Source organism: Cydia splendana, chromosome 4 (genome assembly GCF_910591565.1).
Source record: "Cydia splendana chromosome 4, ilCydSple1.2, whole genome shotgun sequence".
Classification (NCBI taxonomy): domain Eukaryota; kingdom Metazoa; phylum Arthropoda; class Insecta; order Lepidoptera; family Tortricidae; genus Cydia; species Cydia splendana.
Window position 1 is genome coordinate 16,558,591 of NC_085963.1, and position 24,457 is coordinate 16,583,047.

At 35.4% G+C, this 24,457-nt stretch overlaps 1 long non-coding RNA gene and 1 pseudogene across 1 annotated transcript in view; one reads left to right on the forward strand and one right to left on the reverse strand.

Moving 5' to 3' along the window:
- LOC134790058 (uncharacterized) overlaps positions 1-24,457 on the reverse strand; it is a 444,063-nt gene that overhangs the window by 2,744 nt on the left and 416,862 nt on the right. The window lies entirely within an intron of this gene.
- LOC134790016 (uncharacterized) lies at positions 21,971-24,125 on the forward strand (annotated as a pseudogene).

Here is a 24,457-nt window from a genome sequence, read left to right on the forward strand (position 1 = left end):
GATTAATAATTTAAGCCAAATTATTATTATCATGAGTATGCGTATATACATACATGTAATACGTTTAAATATCAAACCCAAATTTTTGTAATGCCACGAGAGTAAAATACATATTTTTTTTAAATTCTCAATATTTTGTTGTTTATTTTCTCCTTCACCCTGTTATTTCAGATGTGATAGACCTTGTCATATGTCGTTGTGTAGGTATATGCAACTGTGCATAATTTTATGAAACGAGCCGAAGGCCGAATGCCTATTTTAAGGTTACACGATGTTTCAAAGCCAAGTTATGCACAGTTACACGAGTTACAAAGTAAATTACTTTTTGCTATACATCTAGGACCTAGATACATAGATTCTAGTTATACATGTAATATTGTTATTGTGTGCCAATTTACTCTGTATACTTTTATAAATCTAACTAAGTGGCTTTTGTTATTTTTTTGGTATATTGTACATTGTGGTGAATTGGATTAAGTAGCTTTTTTATTCGCTTTGATACCATTTTAAGTGTTTACATTTTAATGATAAGTTTTGTTTCTATTTATGCAATTGCTTCATAATTATTGGTTTTAAAACGATTGTGATCATAATTATTTTATGCCAATATTAATTTAGTAAGAAATATTAAATTATATTAGTATTATATACAAATTAAAATGCATTACAGATCCAATAACCGTCCCATTACATGACCCCATGCCATAAAACCACTATATATTATAATTTATATATTATGGCATGGAGTCATGTAACGGTTATTGGATCTGTAATGCATTCTAATTTGTATATTGTACTAATATAATTTAGTATTTCTTACTAAATTAATATTGGCATAATATACGAAATATAGTAGTTTGATGTAACAAAATCATGTTTCGTAATTTGTACGCAAGTAAACTATTAAAATCCACAAAAGCCGTTTAGTAGAATTTATTAGAGATATTTTGTAAATTGCACCTAAGTAAAATAGTAAAAATTACAAAGTTAGTTTAGTAAATCGTACAAAATCAGTTGCAGTAAACTATGCGAAAGCGCTTTAGTAGAATTTACTCAGATAAACCAGGTAAAATATACAAAGGTAAGTAGTATATTTTACTAGAGTTGTTTAGTAGAATTAACCTAAGTAAGTTTCGTAAACTATACATTCCTTAATTTAGTGATATCTACGAAACTTCAGTGCGTCATACATACGAAAGAAACTTAGTAATTATTACAAAAGTATATTACTTGATTCCACTAAAGAAGTTTAGTGATATCTACGAAACTTCAGTGCGTCATACATACGAAAGAAACTTAGTAATTATTACAAAAGTATATTACTTGATTCCACTAAAGAAGTTTAGTGATATCTACGAAACTTCAGTGCGTCATACATACGAAAGAAACTTAGTAATTATTACAATAGTATATTACTTGATTCCACTAAAGAAGTTTAGTGATATCTACGAAACTTCAGTGCGTCATACATACGAAAGAAACTTAGTAATTATTACAAAAGTATATTACTTGATTCCACTAAAGAAGTTTAGTGATATCTACGAAACTTCAGTGCGTCATACATACGAAAGAAACTTAGTAATTATTACAATAGTATATTACTTGATTCCACTAAAGAAGTTTAGTGATATCTACGAAAGTTCAGTACGCCATACATAATAAAGAAATTTAGTAACTATTACATAAGTGTATTACTTAATTCCACTAAAGCAGTTTAGTGATATCTATCAAAGTTTAGTGGTCATACATACTACAGAAATTAGTAATAATTACGAAAGCAAATTAATTGATTCCACGCAAGACGTTTAGTGGTATCTATCAAAGTTATGTACGTCATACATATTAAAGAAATGTATTAATTATTACGAAAGTAAATTCGTACACGCTACGACAGTAATTTAGTGAAGCATACAAAAACTTTTGGAGAATTACGAAATCAATTTCGTTAAAAGTACAATACTAAGTCCGTAAAATTTACGAAATATATTTTGTCAAACGTACTAAATTACTAAACTAGTTTTGTAAAAAGTTCTTTACTAAAGTAGTTTTGTAAAAAGTTCTTTACTAAAGTAGTTTTGTTAATTCAATTTACTAAAGTAGTTTTGTTAATTCAATTTACTAAAGTAGTTTTGTAAAAAGTCAACCAAAGTATGTTTGGTAAATTCAACAATATTTGTGTGTAGGTCCCAATTCAACCCATAAATTTCGTAAAAATTTCGTAAAATCAACGAAACTATTTTTTCAGTGTGGTTAGCTAACTTTCATACAAACAATAAATATTTTCTTTAACACGTACGTACATAACTTCTCAAAATAGAAACACGAGTAGACTGAAAAAAAAAACGTGTACGAAGACAGATAAAAAACTATGTATATACTTCCAATACAAAAAAATGCTTATTTCAGTTTCTAGGTTTGTATCTTTGCTTGCACCATATTGTATATATTTTTAACAGACTTCATAAAAAGTAGGTTCCCTGTTTAACCGGTATGTTTGTAAGTATAAGTACATAGATAGCAAATAAAATATTTAGCTTTTTTTTTTAATTTTGATTTGAATGTTACTCATATGACTCATTCACTGCCAGCTACGAGCTACGAGCGTAGCCAATAACACAGTTTTTCCCGTTTGTAGCGAAAAGAGCCTGCGAACAGAGAACAGGTTATGGCACATGACAGTGAATGTGTTAAAGGTACTAGCTCTGTCTACACCGGTTAAGGCGCTTACTCGAAATTCGGATTAGCCGAAAATAATACGATACGTATGTTCCAACTGATTAAACCAAAGAGTAAAGAGACTCGATAGCATAAAATTGCAAAAGTCTTAGTAATCTCGCAGCAAAATGGAATTCGTAATGAGAAAACAGTCACGGGGCCAGCGATTACTCCGCTAAGATCCGATAATGCCGCCGTTTCTCTCCGATAATCCTGAAAAACTGATGTGCCCCGAGCATTACTCGCAAGCCGCAAAAACGTTTTCCTTTTTTAATAATAATAAAACCTTTTCAATCCTGTTCTCGAATACCCGAATCCGAATCTTGCAAATGGATACAATAATTTATATTAGGATTAGGATACAATAGATCCAAGATCGAGATGTTGGCAATAATACTTAGGTATCTTTCTGGCGGCTGAAAATTGAATAGACACATAATACATCAATCATTGTGCTACTTACATTATTATCTCTGAATCTTCCCTTTATTCTATTCTCGGTTAAAAGCTTTGTGATATATTATATTATATAACTTACTTACTAACGATTTCAGAGTTACGCCCTACCGTAAATACCGATTAGCTTTTATTGTCTGAGTAGGAACAATTAAAACGTCAGATGGGCAACTGATCTAGTGGACGTGTGTCTTAATGAGCATCACGTATGGTACCAACACTAGGTACACATAAAACAGATGATATTCACTGATAATTTTATAATGGTGATCCACTAAATGTTTTTAAGTGCCCTGCACATAGTTGGGAACCCCTAAACTTTTTTGTATTGCGACATCTTTCCATGTTCTAATTATTTGCTACTGCCTTATAATTTATAAATCAAGATAACCTGCTCGTATTTAGCTCTAGAACGTAGAGCCGGCAAACTACGCGTAACGTTTCAGTCACACAGGATCTCAGGATACACGCATTTGTATAACGGTGGAACACGTTTTTAAAAGTGAAATGAATGTCAAATCATTGTACTGTACAATAATATTAGTAATTATTTTTCAATCAACTAAGGCGTATTTTAAATTTATCTTTTGTTTTCAAATTAGCAGTTCTAAACTGCAGAACAAAACGTATTAGGGGTGACCCTCACGCTCCGAACCCAATTATAAGCCGATCCACATAACGAATCGGCAAAGTAATTCGTTCATAATAATATCGGGGAGCATAAATTACTGTATTCGCATTTGGTGGTCAGCCGTGGCTGCCTAATGACCGATGCAACGTACCGGCTCCGCCACAAACCAATTTATATTCGTTACCCAAATAAATGATTCAGCCTGGGCTCTATTGTAATTGTGCTACCTAATTAACATAATGTTTTGGCGGTTTTCACTGCATTTATTAGATATATAGCCGGTGTTTTAATAATGCGTGGTTATATCCATACCTCATACCTATAGTAGGTACATCCAAAGAATTTAATTTCCTACCCATTTTGTACCTGGGCCATACGTTTGCCAATAAATGTCAACTTTTGACAATCAAAGTTACCGCTTACGAAGCTGCAAGTACATTGCCATCTTGTTTAGCAGTCAAATTCAAAGCACGAAATTGTGTTAAACTTCACACATCTTACTCAGTCAATGTATCTTTGATATTATTGTAGATATTTATGATATGATTAATAAAATAAAATATCTACTCAAAAATACTCATACTCATTTATTTATAATATAATTACATATTACACGTCAAAAATGGAAATTAAATTAGATAAATTAAGTTAGAATTATTGTTATTATGTTACAATTACAGTTTTATAAATAAGTGTGTCAAATATTATTACAATTGTGATGATAGTGTTAATTAAATTTGTTTCATAAAAAATATTATCTAAAATGTCAACTTGATTGTAAATTATAAAAGTCATTTAGACTGTAAAAGGCATGCGAGAGGAGCCATTTCTTCAGTTGGCGCGTGAATGAGTTGATGGATTTTATCGTGGTGATGTCCTGCGGTAATGTGTTATACACCTTGGGGCCCAGTGCGTGCATGGTTTTGGAGGACTTAGTCAGTCGGTGGCTGGCGGGAAGCAGGCGTCCTTTGCTTCCTAGACGGGTACGGGTGAGCTTGCTAGTATTGAAAGTGTGTTTGTGTGTGTGTACGTGTTTGGCGATGTTAAATATGTATAATAAAATAAAAAAATGTTAACAAAATAGAAAAACTAAATTTGACACTTCAATTAAAATTTAACTTTGTGCAAATTTCTTTAGCTATACTCATAGACCTCATAGTTAATGATTAACACATGGATTCGGACAAAAATCGCATTACAACTTTCATGCAATAAAACTATGCAGCTCTAACTCATAAATTTAATTGTCATTAAACAGAAACATTAATAAAGCTTAAAAACTGTTTACTGCGAGTTTATATAATAACATATTTTATAAGCACTAAATATAAAATCAACTTTTAAAGATGAAAAGCTATAAAAGTTATCAAACTCTCCTTTCATTAAATTTACTACTTTACTAGTAGCCCGACTAGCCCGCATCCATCTCCCAATAGCAAAATTCAACCTGGATCATAATATAAGTTAGCTCGTTATTTCTACTTGCAGCTCAGACCAACTACAGCTATATAAATTTTATGTAGGTACCTATTCAAAAATACTTACGTGTATACTCTAACCTCCTGAGACCCAGAAGTTGTTGTACCCTTCATACATATAAAAGTTCAAAATTGATTGTGAAAATTGTCTCACGAGGCTAAAGCTTAGTTTAAAAATACATGTAAAAAAATATAATAATGGCAAGAAATATAACTTGGTTATTTTTTAAGTCCTTTATACGTAGTTTGCATCTACGTCTTATCTTGTGTTCTTTTTGTGGATACATCTAATATAAAAACCTACTATTTTAGGATTCTGATTGACACATATATTACTAAATAATAAAGTGCCATAAATAAATAATATTTTGTTGAAACAATATCTTAATATAGTTACAATACGATCAGTTTTATTAGGTATACATCTTGCTCCACTCCCCCACGAATGGCCCATTACCCATTACTAAACTGTTATCCAATGGTACCGTAGTTATACTAATTAATAAATAATACCTACATGACGATGACGTCGTCCTCGTTTAAGCCCTTGTTACACGGTCGCCGACAAGCCTTCTAACCGTCTGACCTTGGTCTGTCCTTGGTCAGTTTTGGTCAAATTTTGTTGGAAACAACTGTCTACACACGGTCCGGGACGGACCAAGGCCACGCGGTCTGGGGGCTTGTCGGCGACCGTGTAGCAAGGGCTTTACTGGCCCGAAAATGTTATTTTTTATTACAACCCCTGCATGAAATTGTATAACTTCGTTGTTTGCGTTTTCCGAAAGTGTGTTTGCATGAAAATAATGTAATAAATAAGCATAACTATAAAAAAAGAAAGCATACAATCATCAAAACCCCAAATCTGTGTAACCAATAGCATACAAATTAATCGGTCTAATGTTACCGTGGAGCTCAAAACTAGTGCCTACGTCATTCTTGGGATTAGTTGTCAAGCGGACCCCAGGCTCCCATGAGCCGTGGCCGGGATAACGCGAGGAAGATAGTCATGATGATGTTAACGTGGAGCTGAATGTGGTAAGCGGTGTAAGTATCCAACATTGCCATCTAAAACCTCACGAGGAAGATCGTGGTTTAAATGGAAATGGAATTAAATGATTAACTCAATTTATTACACATGAAATCCGGTACGTGCGAGGAAGACAGAGCTTTTAGCTGTTGCCGGCCAGATTATGGTTTGGACGAAAGAGGGACGTTAAAAGGAACAAAGGATTTTGCCGGGATAGATTTTCGAAGGCACTTTAGTCGCTTACCGTTTTTGAAACCAGTGTTTGTGGTGCAAGTAGTAAATATTCGTAAATAAGGTAAACGTACTGGTGCTCGACGCGGTACCCAGTACATGTTATCTTGAAACTTATGTCATTGTCAATAGAGGTGACAGCAAGATGTCATCTATTGGGCATTAGCATGCCGAGCACTAGTACATTTACCTTATAGACAATTGGACAATTATCTATATTTTTAGGGTTCCGTACCCAAAGGGTAAAACGGGACCCTATTACTAAGACTTCGCTGTCCGTCCGTCCGTCCGTCCGTCCGTCTGTCACCAGGCTGTATCTCACGAACCGTGATAGCTAGACAGTTGAAATTTTCACAGATGATCTATTTCTGTTGCCGCTATAACAACAAATACTAAAAACAGAATAAAATAAAGATTTAAATGGGGCTCCCATACAACAAACGTGATTTTTGACCAAAGTTAAGCAACGTCGGGAGTGGTCAGTATTTGGATGGGTGACCGTTTTTTTTTTGCTTGTTTTTTGTTTTTTTTTTGCATAATGGTACGGAACCCTTCGTGCTCGAGTCCGACTCGCACTTGCCCGGTTTTTTTTATTTCTGTGTCAATGGTTCGCTGAATAAAAGTTCGATTTGTCGCACTTTAAAGGAAACTGAACTGACACATTCGGACTTGTCTTAATAGTAGGTACCTACTTAATCAGAGTATTGAAAGTCGGATAGCTTAAGTGGAGGAGATGAAAATGGGTACCACAGTTTGTTTGGAATTTCTACACATGTTTTAATAACAAGGCTTTACAGATGTCCCGTAATTGAGTCATACTATTCGTCATTGACCTAATTTGCACAAACGTGCCTACTTAATATGTACATAGATAGATAAAACAACTGTAATTAGATATTTGAAATACTCAGTACATAATACCAACTACATGCCAACTCTAGCGACTGACTAGTCCGTAAATTTGCTCCGACGGCTTCCTTCCGCTCGCCCTTGTGCGCTTGCGCTCTGCAAAACTTTTGTTTTAGGTTTCCCTTTGCGCTGCACATCGCATTTTACTTCACAACGGAGATGCTTCCTGCAAATTTAGCTACCCTGCAATGGTTTATGATCTTTGTGTTAACGCCACAGTCTCGGAAGTAGATGGTCATTTTTGTACTCCGAAGTTAGAATGTTTGCAGTAGTTAGTTTTAATGTATCACATTAGTGATAGAGCCAATATAATTATTTATTAATTTCGTTTAGTAGTACCACTGTATATACCTATATTGTATGTAAATAAATGATTTTACCAACAAAAAAAATATATTTATTGGAGTTGATTTGTATCTACAACATTTATTTTATTCATATGAACAGTGGCAATACATCGCACAGGGATGTTAAAAGGTTATTCAAAAAATCATAGTAATAGTTACGGTTTTACGTTATAATATTTCACGTACTTAAATCCTCTTGGAGGTATTCCTCTAAAACTTTGTCAAGAATGCTGCCCAAAACACAAGAATATAATGTATTTAGATTTATTTGATGCATGTTTGCTCGTGTGTACAATATTTAGAATGGGAGCAAAGTGGAAACTCATAACGAAATGTTAGAATCACCAGAGGAGCTCCTGACCAACTCTGAAGGACACACGGGAATATAGCAATTTGCTACGTAGATAAACACTGGACGTATGAACGACTTGCATGAGAACTTTACATAAATACGGTATTTTATGCTTCTATTCTCCCATATCCACTCCAGTTGACAGTCGTTTAATCGCAGTTTTGGCCATCTGAGTTCTTCTGACCACCACATGGTCGCAGTCGCCATAAGTGCTTAATATTTTATACTACCTGAAAGAATGATATTATATAATATACTCTTGAAAAACATCCTCCGTTTTTATATCGTTCGGGTATAAAAATATGAAGTGAGAGCTCCTATATCAAAAAGATCCATTACTTATGCGATTGACTTAGGAACTAGTTTGGTTAGGTTAAGCTAAGTTGAGATTAGTTTCAACTTTCAGACGTGATCATTAATCTTGCACGGAGCTGGGGTTGCAAACGGGCACGCGTTTGAACATCACTTCTAATGAGATGTATGAAGCTGGTTTATTATATTTAAGGCGCCTTGCATTTGTACTCTAACATGTGTCATTTTAGATGAAATACTCGATACTTATTTAAATATTGATTTTAAATAAAGTTGAGACTGATTGTTAAGCTGATTTTGAGATTTCGCAAGAATACCAAAAGGTTATCCTTTTTTAGTAACTTCTAACTACAGTTATATATACCTACTCCCATTTGCTAGTATTGCCCCGATTACTAATACTCCGCGGCAACATATTTATAATTTTATATGACCATGCTAAGGACTGTGAATTCACATGTGCCTAGTCGTCGGATAGCGGAAAATAGGCGATATCACTGTCAATTTCTTTGGCGTCGCTTGAAAACAATAGCCGTGAAGTAGGTATTAAACATAAATTATCACATGATCAAAATTTCAGACAACATACGTCTTTGTTCATTACCTAATTAAGGAATTGTAAGAATTTCATGGAGTATAAAATCTACAACTTTCTGAAAGCTGGGTTCGTTTTCCTTCTGTACTTTCTAAATGCCACTATTACAATAGGGCTTTGCTTAATACTTTTTCACGACCTCTGTCGCAGGCAACGCACCGCTGTGGTTTATTGCGCTTAGAAACGCCCACTTAAAGTGCGGTATTGTTGAGTCCCTTCGCAGGTTAGTTTTATACTATGACACAGGAAAATAAGCGAACAGCCTGCCTGATAGTACCGTACTAATTTAGACCGCTTGGAATTCCAGTTGTGTTAGGTACATCGCTAAATCGACATTATTTTTTTTTTGTCGCTAAGTTGTTACATACACGTAATTGAATTTTCGAGATATTAAGGTATGTAGGTACTTAATGCCGCTTCTTGTATATTTCTATACATTGCCTTTATTTTGAATTGTGATTACGTTCCATCCCAAATCCGAATCATAAAATGATCAGACGCAGTTACAAGGAGTCATCCAGAGCCTCTTCGCTGCGTAACTCACCTCGAATCATCCAGCATCTTTGATCTCTGGCTAAGCAAAGTCGTTACGGATGTCCAGTTCCAGTTAAACTGGAACCGAACTAAAATCGAGACTATGTGCTGTGAATAACATAGTGGTCTGCCTTGAGTTATAGCCACAGGGCGCTAAAGCCCTAAAGGGATGAGATATCGTTTAACGAAATCCGAACTTTAAGGGCAGTTTACACTTTTATGGTGAAATTGCGTTTTTGTGGTTCAGTGTAGATATAATAAAATCGTCCAAGGGCATACTTAGGTAATAGAATATTGTATAGCTATGTAGTAAAATGTAAGACTCTGCTTTAAGCCAAAATAATGTTTGTCCTAAGGTCCTGTCTGTGTATGTATATTAAGTGTGTGTATACACATAATATACATTCATAAACAAAAATCGGCCTCCCTGTTTCAATCAATGTCGGAGGAAAATGAATAAAGCACCATGTGAACGCTTACGTGTCCGGAAAATCGACTGATTACTTTTATTAGGGTTCCGTACCTCAAAAGGAAAAAACGGAACCCTTATAGGATCACTCGTGCGTCTGTCTGTCTGTCTGTCCGTCTGTCACAGCCGATTTTCTCCGGAACTACTGGACCAATCAACTTGAAATTTGGTACACATATGTAAGTTTGTGACCCAAATACGGACATGTAACGTAAACAAATGAATTTTAAACATGGGGGCCACTTTTGGGGGGTAAATGAAAAAATGAAACAATTTAATTGTTTAAACTATATCATGTTACATATTAAATGAAAGAGCTTATTATAAGGATCTCAAATATATTTTTTTTATAATTTTCGAATAAACAGTTTAGAAGTTATTTAAGAAAATAGGCAAAAAATGACCACCCCCCCCCCTTATCTCCGAAACTACTAAGTCTTAAATTTAAAAAAAAAATACATAAAATAGGTCTATACCTATAGATGACAGGAAAACCTATTAGAAATGTACAGTCAAGCGTGAGTCGGACTTAATTACAGTTTTTGATCCGACCCCTACGGATTTTTTAAAGAGATTTCACTCACGTTTCACATATAAAATACATTGTTAACAGTGCCGGATTACTTAGAGTAGTAGTTTTCTTAGAGTAATTGGTGATCATTTTCTGATAAGATAATCATTTTAAATATTTAACGGTCTTACCTACTTACGAGTAATTGTAAGGTCAAATTAAAAATAATGTTTAAAAAAATATGTTAAATTGAGAGCTAGCTCAAAGTTTTTTGTACTCGTCGACTTTAATGGTTGAATTAATAAAGACTTTGTAACCAATAAGCAAAACAAGCACGTGCTTACGGCACCACGTTCAGGGAGGGCACCAAAATGCCAGGTTGAAAAAGGTGAACAAATTTTAAAATTAGGGACAGACACATCGTTTTTACCACACGATTTTTTTAGCTGTCCAAAAGCTAATTTGCAAAAATAATGGCGCGTATTTCTTTGGGAAACAATCGGTAGCAGTAGAAGAGTCGTGATTACATGCATAGATTCGATTTCAACCCACTCTTTTGCGGTTCGGCGTTAGGTCTTATGCGAGGCCTTCTGCCTTACGGCAAAGTTGATCTTCTGCCTTAATTACACTTGGGCGTGGATCCAAATCCAAGCTTTCCTCTTTCGCAGCTGGGCCTACTGCCTTTCTCACACTTCGCCAATTCAATTCCAAGCTCTCTGCTTTCTTGCATATTTTATGCATGAAAACAACCTCGCTGAGACCCTTAAATATCGAGCCCTATGCGAAGCTAGGCTGATAGAAAACTGTCCCATCCCTTCTCTGTATGAAATCCTGGATTCGCGCCTGGTTGGGACTAAAACTAAAATTGCGTTTTTATATCGAAAAATTTTCGCGCTCGCTTCGCTCGCGTTTTCAATTACTTTATAAGGTATGATAAAGGTGACATTCGGGTGGCGACTGCAGCAACATTACTCTGTTGCAACGTTACTGCTGCAGTACTGTCAACTTCCGTGATAAAATGATGTGACTGATTTCCATACTAAAAGTAAAAATGTACAACTGTCTATCATATTGCGTTTTTATATCGAAAAATTTCCGCGCTCGCTTCGCTCGCGTTTCTATTACTTTCTACGCTATGATAAAGGTGACATTCGGGTGGCGACTGCAACAGCATTAGGTACTCTGTTGCAACATTACTGCTGCGGCACTGTCAATTTTCGTGATAAAATGATGTGACTGATTTCCATTCTCAGCTGTAATGCGGCAATGAACTTCTCTCAATTTACCAAAAAATCAATGTAATCTTGATGACCCTAGGGAGAGGGGGCACCTAGAAATGCTTAGGGCATCAAAATATCTTAATCCGGCACTGATTGTGATTGTTAAAAATTGTGTAATATACGGAACCCTTGGAACGCGAGTCCGACTCGCACTTGGCCGGTTTTATAACTTCGTATCGCACAACGGCTACTTTTTAGGTTTCAGTATCCGTAGGGTGTCAACGGGACCGACTGCAACTCATGAACCGTAATACGTCCGCGTTTTATAACAAACAATTATTTTTACACTACACGTAACAAATACTTTTATCAGAAACAGAAAATTCCAAATAACTTGACCGAGAATAAAAGAAAGAAATAAGACATTTTGTAAAGTAGCCTAAAAGCAATCTTACGAAGCAATCAGGTATTGGAAAGCGTTTAGTAGAAGTCACCTTTGTACGGTCAGCTAACGTGATATTGCCAACTAGGGATCAAATGGAACTACTCTTTGTTTAAAAGGTCATCTTGGACTGCATACCTACGTTTATTCAGAAAATTTATATAATACCTACTGCTTTATTGTTTTTATTCCCTTTTTAATGATTTGCAAAATCAGTATGTAGGTATAATAAAATAAATAATTGGCCAAGCACGAAGTCAAGACTACGGTGTTCAGAGCACCGTTCCCTTTCTCTATACGCCTTACTATAGACGGTCAAGCAAATCTTGTCAGTAAAAAAAGGCGCGAAATTCAAATTTTCTATGAGACGATATCCCTTCGCGCACATTTTTCAAATTTGCCGCCTTTTGCTACTGACAAGATCTGCTTGACCAAGTATAACTCTATGTGCTCTATTGTGAAAAAAAAAAACACAACGACAGTGAAGAACGGAATTCTTAATTTGATTTTTTTCAGATAAACTGCAATAATAAATATGATTCTTACTGGGCACATTGAGATAGTCAATTGGTTGGAAAGCCCGTTCGAAATTTAAACTTATTTGCAATATAATAAGGTTGTATTTTGTAGATCTCTCTCATACTTATAGTAGGCTATTCAGAAAAAAAAAATATCCCACAAAAATAAGCAAGCAGAATTAAACTTTGTATCAAAGACATAAGTCATAAATTTCAATGCCAAAGTTTTAACTAAGGATCTTTCTCGCTAAAACTACTTCCTAATATGAAATGACCAGTGTAAGCACCAGTTAGCTAGCCCTAAGCAACCAAAGATCAGGCTGCAGTTGAAAAACTAATAAAGATAAAGTTAAGCTGATAATTTTCCCGCCGTCTCCATGCTTCTTTAAGTTGGGTATTGACTGGTCAGCTGCCTGTTAGCTATAGTTTTCGCGAAAATCGCCAGGACAGAGGTGAAAATTTTTGTATGAAAACTTGCAACTTTAAATGCATTTTTTATCGAAACTATTGCACTCTAAAATGAAGTAAAAATCAGTCCATCGACTCAATTTTTTGCAAGCTTTCTAATGGTACCCCACACGATTCTTACAAATAAAAAAAAATTCAAGCTACTCCTCTCAACCCCCTAAATTTCCCCCTAAAATCAGAAATAAGCAGTTTTGACTTATTCACAGTGTTAGTGATGGTACTTGCCATAACTATTCCAAATTTTAGGTACCTACATCAAACGGTCTTTGAGAAAAACGCATTTAACCGATTTGCAAGACCGAAGTGAAGTTTTGTACGGTGCTCTAAAAAGACTAACTAGTACCGTAAAACGGGGTCAACAGAAATCGCGGGGTGAATAGAGAAATTTTGAACTTTTTCTTTCAAGTTGTTGTTATATTTAAAAACTCACATCTCTAAAATTCGATTATTTGGAATGCGTATATAGTAGACTATTTATTCTCTACATTGATACCAAAAGAACTTAATCAACTACCTAAAAGTTAGATTTTTTTGACTCTAAATTAAGGTCTTGCTGAGGTAAGAAATGAAGCCTGTCTGAACTTTGTTCTAGCGGTAAATGTTTTGACATTAACTAAGTAAAAGTTAGATAACCTGGTAATATAGTATCTGTAGTACCTAAAAAATAAATAATATCACTAATTTTCCCTATAATAAACCATTTTTTTTTGTAAAAAAACAATAACAAGCAAATTTACGTCATAAAGGGGTCAGTGGACACGCATATGGGGTGAATAGTTACGCCATAGGGGGTGATTAGATACAACAAAGGAGTGTAAAGACACGCCTTGGGGGTTAAAAGACACGAAAAAATAATTTTGTGTCAAATAGCTGTTTAACAGATATATATGTCACCGTAAAATTGTAAACACTCGCCAGTTTATAATCTCGCTAGTTAAATTATAAACTGACGGTAGGGAGATTACAATCTAACCTAACCTAACCTACGTTAGGTTATAAACTAACGGGTTCACAATCTTACGGTGTCATATATACCATTTGCCAATAGAGTATCCACATAATAATGACCAAATTCGATGCCTATGACAACTAAAACTTAATATTTCTATTCAACTCTTTCTTGTGTCTATCGACCCCGTTTTAAGGATATGGAGAAAACAGGTAGTTTTCTTTGATTTTCTCTGAATTGGGTTGGTAAATATTTATTTCACAAATGCAAAATTGAAGAACTAACCAAGACTCAAAAAATGATATCAAAATTATTACTTTTATCATTTGGATTATTGGCGAAAATTGTCCTTGAAGTTGAAAATCGTGTCTTTTCACCCCGTTTTACGGTAGTATCCTATTGCGCATTTTTGTTTAATTGAACGTGAAGAATATTTTTTATGATTTCTAGAATTACAACACATAATAAAACATATAGGTACCTAGGTTTAATCCACGTTAAATCCTCTTTCAATTTTAAACATGAAATCCATAAAGCGTAAAGCGTGAGTTAAGTCGTTAGTTTCAGATAAGATAATAAAGCTAAGCTCAGATATATTTTTCGAATTTGCAATAAGTGGATTCTCTGATAAGTGCTTTCTTATTTTGCTGCTAAACTTTAGTAAATCCTGTTAGCCGACGATTAACTTAGTCGTGTCATGAATTGGCAGTTTCATATCGGACTGAAGATAAGCAACTTCTTAAAAACAGTTTCAGCTAAGATTAATGGACGGAAGATGCGGGTTGGCAATTATTTTACGTTTAGGTAGTGTCATCATCTAGTTATCATTGTTAGATCTAAACTACAAAACAATTTCCAGTCAAGCATAACTATTATTCAACAGGAGTGCATATAGGTATATTATATAAGTAGGTAGGGCAAACCTTGGCTTATCGGTGATACTTGGTAATTCGGTGATACTCCGTTATAATCTTACACAGTTCTCACCATGAGGAAATGCGAGCTATAAAATCGTTGGCAGCTGTTAGTTTTGATGCTTGCAATCGGGTTGGCAGCGATTTAATTGCTTACATTTCAGCATTGTGAGCTCAGCGTTATTTAACAATGCATTATCACCGAATTACCAAGTATCACCGATAAGCCAAGGTTTGCCCTACCTCGTTAGTAAAAACTTTTATTACCCGAAACAGAACATATACCTTTATTTACGTAACAAACCAACAGGCTCACGCCTACTACTTACTAAATAATAAGAGGATACACTTCGGCCGCTTCTCCGTACAAATGTAGTTCCCATTTTTCTCTCTGGATATTGACATTATAGAAAATGTTTTAACATATTTTGATGTATAATAACCATAGCTATCCGATGTTTGACTTTTCTTTTATACATAGGTACATACATATAATCACGCCTATTTCCCGGACGGGTAGGCAGAGACCACGGATTTCCACTTGCTACGTACGATCCTGACATACCTCTTTCGCTTCTTTTATTTGCGTAAAAATTTGGGGCGAAAAACAGAATTCATACAAATTTTTAAATGCTCCAAACTGTCTTAATTTATAATAATTAAAGTTTTGAAATAAATCAAACATAAGGGCATAGTTGTGGTTGATATACAACAAACTGTGTCAAAATATTTTTTAATAATGTTAATATTCAGAGAGGAAAATGAGCTCCACGTTTGTATGAAATGGCGATTTCGCGGCCGCGGTGTATCCTCTTAACGAAGAACAACGCAAAGAATACTTAAGTATTTTTCTCCTCGTGCCAGTAGTTGAGACTTCTCTGTAAAAGTTCCCCGATGCGCTGCCTGGTGAAATATTCAACTTGTTTGAAACTGCCCGTGGAGGCTGCTAATGAAAAGAAACCAACTAAAAGAAATCATGAATATTGAATTAAAATGTGTGGGTTTTACTCCACCGCTACGGGGTGAAGTTGTGGGCTATTATAATAATATTCTGTGTTTGGTCAGCGTACTGCATTCTACATTTTTATAAGTAGTTAAGCTGGTAAAAATGGGTCACGATATTTTATTCAACATGCATATGATGCATGTATTAAATTTAATGCTGTACTGGCGGAGAAAGGTCTTATGCATAGGCAGTGTTGGCAACAAGAGACCTAAATGTATCTAACTAAGATCTACAGCAAATCCTTTTATTTATTAAATTATGTATGAATCCTTAAAAATGCCGGCAACGTGCCATGCATGCATACAAACTTTACAAACGGTGGCTACAATCACTGCTACCTACAATTGATATTTTAATTGGGCTTGATTGACAAAAATCGGGTAAAGTCGGGTTACTTTAGCCCTGTAACTTTGGCCGTTGAGATTTACTCGGTCCAGGTAATATTAGTGCACTATAATTATGGAAATATACCATGAGGTTGGTTTTAACTAACCTTTGACATTTTTATGTTTTTTACTAGACCCTTTTAAATGAGGTATTCATGTGGGTCAAAGTTACCCTCCATTGTGCCAAAGTAACCCGAGTTTACGGTACGAGTGCTCCTTTCATGTAACACTATAGGTACTAATAATTCTACAAGCATGCCGATAAATTCTTAGATTGATAGTGATGTTATTTAAGTAACAGATAAGAAACTTCGGCACAAATATTCACCAAGCCTACATTGCCGAGTAGAGGGCTCGAAGGGCGACAAACTTTGACAGGGCTCTACCCTTTTTATTCTCAAGTTATGTGATTGAACTCATTGGTATTCTTCCCGGTTGCCCCAGTTTTATACCTAATAAAAAACACGTAGCTTCCGTAACACACGATATTTTTACCTACATCATTTTAGACGCACCCATTTTTTCATACCTACTTTGATTTTACTTTTAGAAATATAAATACTTACATATATACTCGTTTAAACCTTTAACAAAAAAATGGTTATATTTAAAAAATAACGAAGAATGCCCAATGATTCACCTATAGTTCGTTTTTCTTAGCATTAGAAAGAAGGTAAGCGATCTTGACAAGATTTTAAATTGAAAAACGCTTTTTTAAAATCAGTAACTAATATTTATGAAAGCAGAAGAATATAAAAGACGTATTTTAGATTTATAATTCTTACATATTTGCCGTGACTTATTTTTAAAACGTGTTTTTCAATTAATAGACACATCAAGATTGTTTACCTTTTTTCTAATGCTAAAAAAACGAACTACTTATAGTTAATAAAATGAGAGCTCGGTAGCAAGGTTTGTTTAACCCTCGTGCCTTGAAACCCTCACAACGCTCAAGATGCCACATTTCGAACCACTCGCTACGCTCGTGGTTCATTTTTGGGATCTTTCCCATGTTCGAGTTTCAATATTAACACGAGTGGTTAAATAACAACTTTGCCCCCTTCTTAAACAAAAACCTAACTATTTCTAAATGATTTAGACTTGTAACAAATGAAAAATAAATATACTTACCTGTGTTTGCTTTTTTCAATATTTGTTTTATTAACAGTCATATATATACCAATATATTGTCACGAACATGATCATACCTAATAACAACATGTTGACCATACAAATCTCGATCTGTTACCGCCTATATCTATCTAATTTCCCAAATAAAAGAATGTCAAAAATGCAGAAAAATTCAAAAATATACTCATTGACGACAATCTACCTTTTTGGTACCCACCCAAGAACCTTTTTACCCCAGCTGCCACTGAAGTATCTTTCTTTACTATACATTATCATAACTATCATATAATTACCTAGTCAGACTGTAGTTATTATTATTATATTTAGAAAGTATGTAGGCGGTACCTATACCTAAAGAAAAAATATATTTTGACGAAGTACTTACCTACTGGGGTAATTAGGTTATATAATTGGATTGCGAAAATAATATTGGAATTATTTTGATAAAATTAGTTTTAGCTACTATATTTTGATGAACTTTAATATCATTTGGAATTTCGTAATTTATCAAAGTTAGCATTAAAGCTTAGCAGGCTACAATTCATATAGTCCATTTAAAATATTAGTTAAGATGAGGGAATTTATTTTGAGCAATTAAGACCCGTTTCAATAGGATGAAATTATATCAAGACCTTATCAACTATTAATTAAGTATACAATGTATACATAGGTACCTATACAAACATGTTTGATCGTATGGATACGATCCACAATACTGAATTACTGACGAGTAACTTTCGGCTCGATTCGATTCGAAGTTCGAATCGATATGGATTAGATATGTCAGTGTCAAAGTTGACGTTTCTCCGAACAACAACGTTACTTTTGACACTGACATATCTAATCCATATCGTATCTAGACGTAATACTTGACGTATCTTAAAGTTCGAAACGGGTCGCCAGTCTTAATTTGGTGCGGCACGTGGCACGTACCCAAATCATGTAAATTATGATGAACTGAAATTCAGGTACGTAAACAAGTTTTATAATTGTGTTGTGTAATATTTATATCCATGATGTGTTATCGTAATATTATACCGTCTTTGAACTCGAAGGGTCAAATGCGTAGGTAGCCACTACATTTAGGTAGGTCAATACAAAGTGAAATTTTAGATAATGCTCGTAAGTTTAGTTTTTGTTAAGGAATTTTTGGTTTTAGTTTATATTGTGTGGTCTTGGTAATTTATTTATCCTTTATAGCTGACTCCAATAAAAAAAGCTATGCATTGAGAACCTTTTTTTAATTGAATGGACACATTCCGAGCGAGCGAAACGTCTTTGTAAAAGTTCTTCTTCGAGCATACTCGTGCTTGCGAGAAATTTTCCGCCTGATTCCCACACATTCATGCAGAAATAGTATTACTGGAGCGACTATTTAACATTTACTACCTAAAATGTCGTATAAATTAAAATTTTCCTATATAACATTTTGAAATTGTTACAAAGAATAAAAATTCTAGACTTATTTCGTTTCTTTTCAGAAATGCCAATTATTAGAACCCTAATCATCATACGAAATTGATAGCCTCATCAACACTGCAGCAGTAATGCTGCAACAGCAGCGCTGCTGTCGTAATTCGAATGTAACATTTACTAATGGCAAATTTTATACGGAACTTTACTGGCTACCGTATAGTAAATCTCTACGTGCGTAACAGTTACACCAAGAATCCGTTATATGAGCTGTGAAAAATATTTCTTAAAGATTTGCCATTACCAGAGTCGAAGGAGAAAATAAAAAATACCCACTTGCGGCAACACGGTCAACTCAACAGACTAAGACAGAATAAGGTAAACGTACTAGTGCTCGACATGCTAATGCCCAACAGATGACACGCTTGCGGTCACCTCTATTGACAATTACTTAAGTTTGAAGATGACATGTACTGGGACCGCGTCCAGTACGTTTACCTTACCCCAGTTTGGTAGAATAAGGGGCAGATTTAGAGGAACCATAAAATCAATGCGCGGCGTCGACTCGCCCATCGTTCGACCCTTCCTCGCACAGGATTCAATGGGGATAGACACATGAACATTGTACGATGTCGTATCAATTTCCTATCTTACGGCGACCCATAAACGCTGTAAGGTAAACTTACCTATTCAATGTTTTTTTCACTGTCATACAAATTTAGATCGGTTAGGTTAGGTAACTTAGGAGGAAAATACGAGTATAGAATAGGAATAGAGGTAATATCGTCTAAACTCTAAAGTAGTACTAATTTTTGAATGAATAAAGTAATTAACGACGAGTCTTACTCTCGTGAATAAAACCCGGGTACTAAGGGGATGAAACGCGGATGCTACGGGGATTATAGGTGGATGCTATGGGGATGATACGCGGTTACTACGGGCACTAAACCCGTTATGTACGGATATGAAACGATGTGGACACGGTGTAGTGGGCATAGTAGTCCGTATCGCGTTACATTCCGTGCCTGATACGTTCACAGCACGGTCATGGTATGATACGTTGTAGTGGGCAAGGAAGGTAAGTTCATTGATAAGTTCATACCTAAATACGTATTTATATACTGGCAAATTCACATTGATCCGAATTCTTCTCATTTACCACTTTACATATTTACATATAGGTATCCCCTCGTTCCCTAGAGAGATTTGCTTGTTACTCGAGTCTGTAATTCCAACACAGATATCTAATCGTATATGCAGCACAGCAAACGAATCAAATGTTTGAAATAGGAATAGATATCAGTCTTCGTCAAACTAGTTATGGCAGAGAATTGCTCGAACATCCAAACTTCTTAATACGATATTTGAAACTTGTACATTGTACAAGGAAGATATCTCTATTCTGTTAATTCCCAACTAATTTATTGGCGAATAGAATAATAGATTTGAATTCTATTACTATAGTAGTTTATGAGCAAAAGACGTTTTATCTACTTGGAAGTTTGCCTTATATTATACGTGAATAATATTAATAACTAATATAACTATGCTACTGAATAACAAAATATGCGTATGATGGTATGGTGTAATGACAACATCATAAGCCAAGCAGAGGGCCTACCGCGAACCACGTTCGACGTGTTGCCTCTCTGTCGTACTTGTAAATTTGTACGTAAGTGTGACAGGGAGGCAACACTTCGAATGTGGTTCGTACTAGGCCCTCAGGTCTCTTCACGAAATAAGTACTAAAATGAAAGCATGCCAATTTAAATTTCACGCAACAAGGCTCAGATTCCAGGGACACGATTTTCCTTTCTGCGAGCGTCATACAAATGCGCGTAAAAGGCAAGTACATACTAGAGTTGCTTATACACTTTTACAGCCAAAAGATCGAGAAAATAAAGTTCTTTTATTGCCGCCAGTTTTACAACCCCGGTAATAGGTAAATTCCACGAACTCCGAGAAATTCCTGACGGTGATGCAAAGTGTGCCTTTTTGTAGCCTTTCCACTGTATAAAAACTACCGCAAAGGTTTACAGTTTCTTTAATGCTACACTAAATTTTATCCATTAGGTACAGTAAATAAATAATTAGACCGTTTTTTATATTCCGGATATTAAAATGACAGTTCGATTGCCCCGATTTGATGATCAGCAGGATGATCGGGCAGTAAAATGTAATGCGAAAAATAGGAAATTAGCAACGAGTTGCGAATTAGGTACCTATTCGCACGTGTATCGAACAACGTTTTAGGTACATGAAGTTCAGATGAGTCACAATAAGTCAAAGGAAGGAGTGTAGGTATACTTATGTTACAGCGAATGTAATAAATCCGGATATTATTTAAACTGTCCATCCATTATGTATAATATCTACTCAACTTTGACAAATTGATAGTTACACAAACTCCTCCTTAGCCTCCGCACCCCACGATCCTGCAGTCTCTACCGCAACTGGTATGAAATCTTACATTGTATGCTTCCAAGATATATTATTTTTAGTTAATCTGATTAACTCTGTGTAAATTATCACTTTGTCTAAGTTGAGTTTGTTGAGTACCTAGATATTATACATAATGGTTGGATAATAGTAGGTATGTATATAATAATATAATATCCGGATTTATTCCTTTTACGGTAACATATAAACGTACTTGACAAGAAACTATGACAATAAGCTATAGACTATAATTAACAAATAACAAAACCAGATCAAATAAAATTCATAAACTGTTATTACAAGTAGAATACGCATCGCGAGTGTTTGTATATCTCTACTTTTTCGATAAGTACTTAAGTTAGGTAGGTACCTAAATATGATAGGACTATTCAAAAATAAGCGTGACAAAGCAATTTTCATTTCGTTTAAATGCACAAACGATAAATACAATAAACACCGGTACCGGCCAGCCGCCTTGCATGTTATTTACCTCATACATATACTAAAATAGCTATAAGTAGATAACAAGCTAGTGTCGCGTCGTCCGTGACTCCGAGCGCTCGGTTGTCAATTTTGTTAAAAGTGTACAATTTACGAAGCAAAATGGCTTTTTCCTTGCAAGATGCCGTAGTACAGTCGTACATTGTGTATTCCGCCATATTGGCGTTAAAGTTGTTAGCGCTTTCTACAATGACCGGTATGAAGAGAATGTCTAGGAAGGTGTTCGCGAACCCAGAGGACGCGGCCCCGTTAAAAGGGAAGGTAAATCTGAACGATCCAGAGGTTGAGCGCGTACGGCGGGCGCACCTCAACGACTTGGAGAATATCCCGGCGTTCTGGCTGTTGGGCGCGCTGTACGTGACGACCAGCCCTGAGGCCGCCTGGGCTACGCTGCTGTTCCGCGTGTACACCGTCAGCCGCTTCATCCACACCCTCGTCTACGTTATCGTGCCTCTGCCCCAGCCTGCTCGCGGCATCGCGTACTTCATACCTTACCTTATCAAATGGTACATGGGGATGCAAGTGATTCTGCATTACGCTACAGCTATTTAAATAATGTGTGATAGATTGAAGAAATTATAAGACTGTTTATTAATAAAACACGATTTATATAATGAACCGTTGTTTCTGTTTTTTTTTTAAATAACATTATTACGTCTCTCACATATCTTTAAGTGAAACCTTTTACAGTAGGTATATTATAGATTCGAATTTTGCTTGAAGTCCTCACCTACCTGTTATCACATCCACAATATGCAGATTTGTCTTACAGTCACCTGCAATAATATGTTACACAACGAAGACCGCAAGAATGTCTGACACGATCTTACTTGTGGAGCCATAAGAGCCTGTCACATATTTTTGCGGTCTTCGAAGAGTAACATATTATCGCAGGAGACTGTACCTACACGAAGCCTATTAGTTTTGTTATATAAAAAAACTACAAACTATTACAAACTACATAATTATTATAAACGACCTAGGCACCTACCTAATTAATTATCTGTGAAAAATAGACGCACGTAAAATATATATGTTTATACTTATCGATTTTCATGTTATTATCTTTTCTGAACATTTAGAGAGATAAAATGACTGCCTACTTGGCATTCAACAATGATTACCTACTTAGCTAATGATTGCTCGCCAAATATGTAAAGGCGCTTATGAAAGACTACAAGTAAGCAGCAGTTAAGTAAACTAATGCTATTAATGTCAGGTCAAATAACGTGTAATATGTCTTATTTTTTGAATAATAAGGAGGAGTACAAACAGCAACACTCCTAACTGTACATTGGTGGACCTTATTACAAAAGGCATAGGTCCACCGATGTACCTACAGTTAACAGTATGGGCGATGGTACATACAAGTAAAAATATACCTAGTCACATTTTTGTATGCTTTGTATGTACATAATTTTCATTCTCACATCAGTAATCTTACTCGTAGGTACTTTGCGATTTTAACTGTCAATAACAAACTCCTTTGAAACGAAATAGACAGCTAAACCGGCTTGAGTCATGATTGTGCAATTCACTTGTGGCTCGACCGTCGCATTGAGCGCACCGTTGTTTGTATCGTTCATTGACTCCTTTTAATTGGTGTTAATCAAAATGGCTTTGTCCTTGCAAGATCCCGCAGTGCAATCGTACATTGTGTATTCAGCGATATTAGCGTTGAAGTTATTAGCACTTTCTACACTGACCGGTATGAAGAGGATGACAAGGAAAGTGTTCGCAAATCCAGAGGACGCAGCCGCGTTAAAGGGAAAGGTGACTTTAAACGATCCAGAGGTTGAGCGCGTACGGCGGGCGCACCTGAACGACTTGGAGAACATCCCGGCGTTCTGGCTGTTGGGCGCGCTGTACGTGACGACCGGTCCTGTGGCCGCCTGGGCTACGCTGCTGTTCCGCGTGTACACCGTCAGCCGCTTCATCCACACCTTCGTCTACGCCATCGTGCCTCTGCCCCAGCCTGCTCGCGGGATTGCCTTCGGTGTCCCTTACTTTATCAAATGGTACATGGGGATTCAAGTGATTCTACACTACGCTGCCGCCCTTTAAGTTTATGCTAATAATAACTTAGGCAGGATTTGTTGTTATAAATAATATAAATTGTTGGGTTAAAACTGGTTTCTCATTATAATAGATATTAATTTGTGTCTACTTAATATGTGTTTTTAATTTCGCTTTTAACCTTGGCCTGTTGCTCCGTTGTCGTGTTATACTGTGCGATTATAACTTGAGCGATTAACTTGAGTTTATATTGTTTATTTCAACGTTGTTGATTTTAAGGTAGGAATTTAATTTATGTGCCACATCGCACCCTGTCAAAGTAAAAATAATGAAAAAATAGAATTTTCCGTCTTCAACATTCAAAGAACACAAAATTCATTTCTTTTTCCTGTAAGTAGGCCTCAAGGGATTTTTCACAAGTCAATACAACATTTACAGTAATAAATACAACAGCTAATAAACTGGGTAAACATTACATTATAATAAT